At 60.0% G+C, this 6,000-nt stretch overlaps 1 protein-coding gene across 3 annotated transcripts in view; it reads left to right on the top strand.

Moving 5' to 3' along the window:
* The first annotated feature begins 248 nt into the window (after positions 1-248).
* vamp4 (vesicle-associated membrane protein 4) overlaps positions 249-6,000 on the top strand; it is a 59,071-nt gene continuing 53,319 nt past the window's right edge. Inside the window, exon 1 of one of the 3 annotated variants that reach the window (XM_087990879.1) lies at positions 249-367. The gene's annotated coding sequence lies outside the window, so the exon portion shown is untranslated. Of the gene's footprint in view, positions 461-6,000 lie in introns of all 3 variants that reach the window. The other 2 variants (XM_043699877.2, XM_043699874.2) reach the window with 2 other exon arrangements.

Genomic DNA, 6,000 nt, shown 5'->3' with positions numbered 1-6,000 from the left:
AGCAATGGGGTTGACTTTCAAATGCCCTCTGGGCAATGAAGGTGTGGGGTGGAAGAGGCAGATATTGATGCCCACATCCCAGCAACAAATTAAAAGAAACCTCCTTGTCTCTCCTGACCCTCCCCCATGCTCCACCTTTACCCAGTCTCCCTCCAAATCACACACATTGACACCTTTCTATGTTCACCTCACCCCCTCTGCCCAAGATAACACTGTCTCCATGGAGACGGCGGGGGGCGGGGCTTGTGTCGGTCCGAGGCCGCGCGCTCTCCTGCTGCTCCCGGGGCCCGGAGAGACTAGGCCCAGGCCTAGGCGAAGGCGCGGAGAGACCAGACTAAGGCCAGGCCCCGGCCAAGGCCCAGGCCCGGTGAGTGTGAGTGAGTGAGCAGGCCGTGCAAACACCGTCAGCCCGGGACTGGGCGAGAGACACCAGACCGGAGGAGGAGGCGGCGGGTGGAAGGTAAGGATGAGACCCAGGGCTGGACGGAGGGAGCATCACCCCCTGGACGGAAAGGGAGTGCTCCCCGCCCCAAAACCACCAGGTCCCAGAGAGCTCCCCCCCACCCATTGCCCCGAGGTCAGAGAGACCACCTCCCTGTTCCCCCCCCCCCCGGTCACGGAGCGCATCCCCCCCACCCCGGCACAGAGAGGACCTCCCTCCTCCCAGTGCACACAGACGCCCTCACTCCCAGATCACAGAGACCTCTCCCACCCCCAGATCAAATAGACCCCCTACCCTCAGAGCACAGTCTTTGAAATCCCCGCACCCCCCCCCCCCCCCCGTCACAGAGATTGTCCCCTCCCCGTGTCATGGCATTTGCCCCCCCAACCCCTTCCCCCATCCCCGAGTTTCCCCCCAGGTCACCGAATCTCTCTTCTCTCCCCCCCCCCCAGGTCACCAGGTTCCCCTGTTCCCGTCCCGCCACTGAGTTCCCACTCTTCTTCCCCCCCCCCCCCCCCCCCCGCGCCAGTCGTGGAGTCCACCCCCCCCCCGGTGTTCTCCACCCCCCCCCCCCCGGTGTTCTCCACCCCCCCCCCCCCCCGGTGTTCTCCACCCCCCCCCCCCCCGGTGTTCTCCACACCCCCCCCGGTGTTCTCCACCCCCCCCCCCCCGGTGTTCTCCACCCCCCCCCCCCCCCCCCGGTGTTCTCCACCCCCCCCCCCGTGTTCTCCACCCCCCCCCCCGGTGTTCTCCACCCCCCCCCCCGGTGTTCTCCACCCCCCCCCGTGTTCTCCACCCCCCCCCCGTGTTCTCCACCCCCCCCCCGTGTTCTCCACCCCCCCCCCGTGTTCTCCACCCCCCCCCGTGTTCTCCACCCCCCCCCGTGTTCTCCACCCCCCCCCGTGTTCTCCACCCCCCCCCGTGTTCTCCACCCCCCCCCCGTGTTCTCCACCCCCCCCCGTGTTCTCCACCCCCCCACCCGTGTTCTCCACCCCCCCACGTTCTCCACCCCCCCGTGTTCTCCACCCCCCCGTGTTCTCCACCCCCCCCCGTGTTCTCCACCCCCCCCCGTGTTCTCCACCCCCCCCCGTGTTCTCCACCCCCCCCCGTGTTCTCCACCCCCCCCCGTGTTCTCCACCCCCCCCGTGTTCTCCACCCCCCCCCGTGTTCTCCACCCCCCCCCGTGTTCTCCACCCCCCCCGTGTTCTCCACCCCCCCCCGTGTTCTCCACCCCCCCCCGTGTTCTCCACCCCCCCCGTGTTCTCCACCCCCCCGTGTTCTCCACCCCCCCCGTGTTCTCCACCCCCCCCGTGTTCTCCACCCCCCCCCCGTGTTCTCCACCCCCCCCGTGTTCTCCACCCCCCCCGTGTTCTCCACCCCCCCCGTGTTCTCCACCCCCCCCGTGTTCTCCACCCCCCCCGTGTTCTCCACCCCCCCCCGTGTTCTCCACCCTCCCCGTGTTCTCCACCCCCCCGCCACCGAGTTCTCCACGCCCCCCCGCCACCCAGTTCTCCCCCCCGAACGCCGAGTTCTCCCCCCCGACCGCCGAGTTCTCCCCCCCCCCCCCCCCCGACCGCCGAGTTCTCCCCCCCCCCCCCCCGACCGCCGAGTTCTCGCCCCCCGACCGCCGAGTTCTCCTCTCCCCGACCGCCGAGTTCTCTCCCCGACCGCCGAGTTCTCTCCCCGACCGCCGAGTTCTCTCCCCGACCGCCGAGTTCTCTCCCCGACCGCCGAGTTCTCTCCCCGACCGCCGAGTTCTCTCCCCGACCGCCGAGTTCTCCCCCCCCCGACCGCCGAGTTCTCCCCCCCGACCGCCGAGTTCTCCCCCCCCGACCGCCGAGTTCTCTCCCCCCCCGACCGCCGAGTTCTCCCCCCCGACCGCCGAGTTCTCTCCCCCCGACCGCCGAGTTCTCTCCCCCCGACCGCCGGGTTCTCTCCCCGACCGCCGAGTTCTCTCTCCCCGACCGCCGAGTTCTCTCCCCCCGACCGCCGAGTTCTCTCCCCGACCGCCGGGTTCTCTCCCCCCGACCGCCGGGTTCTCCCCCCGACCGCCGGGTTCTCTCCCCGACCGCCGAGTTCTCGTCCCCCGACCGCCGAGTTCTCTCCCCCCGACCGCCGGGTTCTCTCCCCCCGACCGCCGGGTTCTCTCCCCCCGACCGCCGGGTTCTCTCCCCCCGACCGCCGGGTTCTCTCCCCCCGACCGCCGGGTTCTCTCCCTTCCCCCCGACCGCCGGGTTCTCTCCCTTCCCCCCGACCGCCGGGTTCTCTCCCTTCCCCCCGACCGCCGGGTTCTCTCCCTTCCCCCCGACCGCCGGGTTCTCTCCCTTCCCCCCGACCGCCGGGTTCTCTCCCTTCCCCCCGACCGCCGGGTTCTCTCCCTTCCCCCCGACCGCCGGGTTCTCTCCCTTCCCTCCGACCGCCGGGTTCTCCCCCTCCCCCCCCGACCGCCGGGTTCTCCCCCTCCCCCCCGACCGCCGGGTTCTCCCCCTCCCCCCCGACCGCCGGGTTCTCCCCCTCCCCCCCGACCGCCGGGTTCTCCCCCTCCCCCCCGACCGCCGGGTTCTCCCCCTCCCCCCCGACCGCCGAGTTCTCCCCCTCCCCCCCCGACCGCCGAGTTCTCCCCCTCCCCCCCCGACCGCCGAGTTCTCCCCCTCCCCCCCCGACCGCCGAGTTCTCCCCCTCCCCCCCCGACCGCCGAGTTCTCCCCCTCCCCCCCCGACCGCCGAGTTCTCCCCCTCCCCCCCCGACCGCCGAGTTCTCCCCCTCCCCCCCCCGACCGCCGAGTTCTCCCCCTCCCCCCCCGACCGCCGAGTTCTCCCCCTCCCCCCCCGACCGCCGAGTTCTCCCCCTCCCCCCCCGACCGCCGAGTTCTCCCCCTCCCCCCCCGACCGCCGAGTTCTCCCCCTCCCCCCCCGACCGCCGAGTTCTCCCCCTCCCCCCCCGACCGCCGAGTTCTCCCCCTCCCCCCCCGACCGCCGAGTTCTCCCCCTCCCCCCCCGACCGCCGAGTTCTCCCCCTCCCCCCCCGACCGCCGAGTTCTCCCCCTCCCCCCCCTGACCGCCGAGTTCTCCCCCTTCCCCCCCGACCGCCGAGTTCTCCCCCTTCCCCCCCGACCGCCGAGATCTCCCCCCCCCCCCTCCCCACCGACTGCTGAGATCTCCCCCCCCCCCACCTGCCGAGGTCTCCTCCCCTCCCCCCCGCCGAGGTCTCCTCCCCTCCCCCCCGCCGAGGTCTCCTCCCCTCCCCCCGGCACCACTGAGGTCTACCCCGCCCGCGGAGTTCTTCCCTGCCCCCGACCGCCAAGTCTTCCCCCCACCATCACCGAGTCCTTCCCCCCCCAACCACCGAGTTCTCCTCCCCCCCCAATCACCGAGTTCTCCCCCACTCACCACCAAGTTCCCCACCCCATCACAATGTTCCCTCCCTTACAACGTTCCATCCCCCCCCTTTACAACGTTTCACCCCCCTTCCCCCGTCACAGCATTTCCCCCCTTCCCTATATATCTTTGACCTCCATTAGCCTAACACTCCTCCAAGATATCTCTCTCCCTTCTGTTCTGGTCTCTTATAAGCCCAGTTTTAATCGCTTCACTGTTATTAACTGTGCCTTCATTTGCTTCCATGCTGCAGTCTGAAATTTGCCCCCAAAATATACCACTCACTCTCTTACTTGCCTCCTTTGAGGGCCTTCTTAAATCTAAATCTTCACTTACATTTTTGAATATTTCTCCTAATGTCTTATTATCTAGCTGGATTACAAACTTGGCAAGAAAATATCTGTGAGATATACTTTAGAATGTTCTACTAGATTCAAAGTGCTTCATAAAGTTTCTATACGAAGCAAGTTGTTGCTTATTGCATCAGGATGTTCCAGAATTCTTTACCATCGAAGAAATATTATGAAGTTTAGCTACTGTTGTATTGTAGAAAATGCAGCAGTTTATAACAGTAAGATTCCATAAACAGCAATTAGATAAATCCAGATAATCTATTTTCGTGATGATACTGAGGGATATATATATACAATTTGAAAGAGTACCGAGGGAGATTTTAATTTTGCCAATTCTTCTCCTGAGATGCTAACAATCATTGGAATATGTTTCCAGTCAGGTCAATGAAAGTTGGCAAGTAATCTGTCTGTGGTAGACAACCTATCTGAGTATGACTCTATTTTGCCTGACCTCTATGTGTATACAATTAGTAACAGAACTAAACAAATAGTAATCAATTATAAGTTCTCTGGCAGGCTCTATCACCAACCTATCCCCACAAATTCAAGGACCCAACTGTCAGAATGCTATTACAGTTTAGATTGTTTGGCCTAGGGTTTGAAGCTGGGTTTTCTACTCTGGGCAGTTTAAGAGCTGTTGATAGAAATGTACATAATGTTGTACATGTTCAGGCCAATTGCACTGTTTATTTGTGTTACTTCAAAGCAGATTCTTCTTTGTAACAATGTTAAATGTGCAGAAAAACAAGCCACAGGTTTGGGAAGTGTGAGGGATCGCCTGCAGGAGTTGTCTTTAAACTATCTGTAACATTATTGCAGTTGGTGCAAAAGAAATATTGTTTCTGTTTAAAGATGTATAAATTTAGCTGTCTCTTCGGCACTTCTATATTTTAAAAAAGTTGACCATTATAATCCATTTCTTTGAAAGTATCTCTTCCACTAGTGTGACACGTATATGTTTCATTAGCATGTGAGAGCTGAATAATGAAATTGAAACAAGTCTCTGAATCTTAAGGACAGGAAGTATTATGGTGATGTAACGTGACAATTTGTTGATCGAGGTGTAAACCTCTGCTACTTTATTTCCTGGATCATCGTGACACAATGGCAGTAAACATTGGTAGGAACTTGTAGACTTGCAAATTATTTTCCTCTCTGCTACTGATTGTATTTGAAGAACTATGAATGCTAAGCTATTAATTTGAAGACTTTCAGAATGTTAAGTGTTTTCACAGCTGAGGTCAACTGAGTGGGTTGTTGTCATATAGTAGTAGTATCCCTAACTGTGTCAGGAAGCCTGGGTTCATGTCCCACCTGCTCCAGCTATAGAAAAAAACAACCACGAACTGTGGACATAACACTCTTAGGGTCTGTTGTCAGTGATAGTTTCCCTACCTCTGGACCTAAAGGGCTTGGTTCAAGGGCCACCTGTTCCAGAAGTGTGTAATAACTTTTCTTAACCGGTTGATTTAAAAACATCTGGAGAGGAGCAATGATTTCAGTTGCCCTAAAATTACAGTCACTATTTCTTTTATTCTTGGTCTGAAAGCCTTTTACTAATAGCACCAACCATTACCATTTCCTGTTTTGGAAAATGGCAGGTGGGCTGCCAACAAAAATTGAGAGTTTGATATCAATAAAATTGATGCCAAAAATAATGAGGGAATGGTGGAAACACATGATGTAATTATACTTTATTAGTAGAACATTTGTGATGATGCTGTCACTTTAACAAGTTTATTTTGTCTTTTTTGAAGAGAGGTCGTAAAGGCAGAGGTGTCGAAGTGTCTAGTTGAACAATAGAAGGGGAGTGGCCAGTTCTCCCAGT

The sequence above is a fragment of the Chiloscyllium plagiosum genome, unplaced genomic scaffold (genome assembly GCF_037043375.1).
Source record: "Chiloscyllium plagiosum isolate Xiang-an unplaced genomic scaffold, Cpla_swu_hap1 HiC_scaffold_9, whole genome shotgun sequence".
Taxonomy (NCBI): Eukaryota; Metazoa; Chordata; class Chondrichthyes; order Orectolobiformes; family Hemiscylliidae; genus Chiloscyllium; species Chiloscyllium plagiosum.
Note: the sequence above shows the minus strand (reverse complement) of the source record. Positions and strands in the feature narration are given on the sequence as shown.